Raw genomic sequence first — 1,730 nt, 5'->3', positions numbered from 1 at the left:
TGGTCAGAGATTTTCAAGGGAGGGTCATCGATAGAACCAAAGCTTTTTCGTTGAGTCCTTGATGCATGACGCGAGATTTTCGAAAATTTCTTTTGGCAAGATATTTTTTTCTATTTTTTTTCTTCTTCATAAATGATACGATTTCTATTAATGACATACGATGTGTCTGATTCTAGTGGAGAAACTTCGAAAATTCACGGTGGTATTCGATAAGTTCTACTGGTTTAACATGGTGTTAGAATTGAGGGCGGAAAATATGAATAGCTATACTTAAGCTTGTATGAAAGAGGGAAGTAAGATTTCATTATCCGATTTGGTTTATGAGTTTGTAAGATAAAGATAAATAATTGATTCAATTATAGAACAGATTTATATTCCCAGGTGATCTTTAATACTCGAGCACGTTTTCTGATATATTTTTTATACATTTTCTTTGGTTGATAACATGATTCGATTGATATGTTTTTGATGATTAAATTGTAGAAAATGATACGAAGAAAGGGAGGGGCAGAGACAGATAATGAAATAGTTAGTCTTTAAATATCAATTCCTCGACGATCCTTTAAGAAAAGAAAAACAAAGGTGGATCCTTCAAGGCATATTTTCAAAAGGAAACACGCTATGAAGTTTTTCACTAATCCACATTCAACCAAAGCAAATTCCATCTGTTATGCTAGCTTCACTATACAAAATATATCAGATTAGTGAAAGACGTTATAGCGTGGTACCTTTTGAAAATCTGCCTTGAAGGATCCAGCTTTGTAATTCTTTTCTTAATACTCGAGCACATTTTCTTATATATTGTTATACATTTTCTTTAGTTAATAACATAATTCGAACGCGAAATCACAAGATAAAAGATGCCAAAAATGTTTACCTCAAAGGAACGAAATGATAAGCATAAATGTTACATGTGTTACCACAACAAAAATCAGGTTAACCAGATAGCATGAACAGATATTGAAGAATGTAAGCATAGTATGGTAAGTAAATACTTATAACAAAAAATATACTATTGGTAGTATTATCATCCTCATTCCCATTATCATTGCCGATGTATTCGTTATCATACCGCTATTATGATTATCATAATGATTATAACTACAATAATCATCATTATTAAAGGTTATCCATTGTTGTCATTATTGTTATTAACATTATTATCATCATCATTATCACGGATATTGATATCATTATAATCATCATTATTAATAATGCAGATAGTAAGAAGATAATATGTGGTAGTAAAGGTGATGATTATGAATAGAACAACAATGATAATGATGGTATCAGCTATGGTGATGGCATAATAATGATAATTACAACAATAGTAAAAACAACAGAGAGAATTACAAAACAATAATAACGACAATAATAGTAATAGTGATTATGACTCAAACAATGATAATAGTAATGATAATAATGATAATGATAAAAAACAATAATAATGATGATAATGATAATAACAATAATGATAATAATAATAATAATAATGATAACAATGATAATAATGGGGATACTAATGATCATGATAATAATAGTAATAATAAGAATTAAGATAATTATTAGGATGATGATAATGAAAGAGATAGTGATAATTCTGTAATGATGATAATGATAGCGATAAAAAGGATAATGACTATTATCATAATTACAATAGTTATCATAATAATGATAGTAGTAAAAACTAAGATAATAATAATAACCATAATGTCATTAATAATAACAAA

This window comes from Penaeus japonicus, unplaced genomic scaffold, assembly GCF_977035675.1.
Source record: "Penaeus japonicus unplaced genomic scaffold, GWHDUDI00000001_assembly GWHDUDI00000038, whole genome shotgun sequence".
Lineage (NCBI taxonomy): Eukaryota > Metazoa > Arthropoda > Malacostraca > Decapoda > Penaeidae > Penaeus > Penaeus japonicus.
This window is presented reverse-complemented; position numbering follows the sequence as displayed.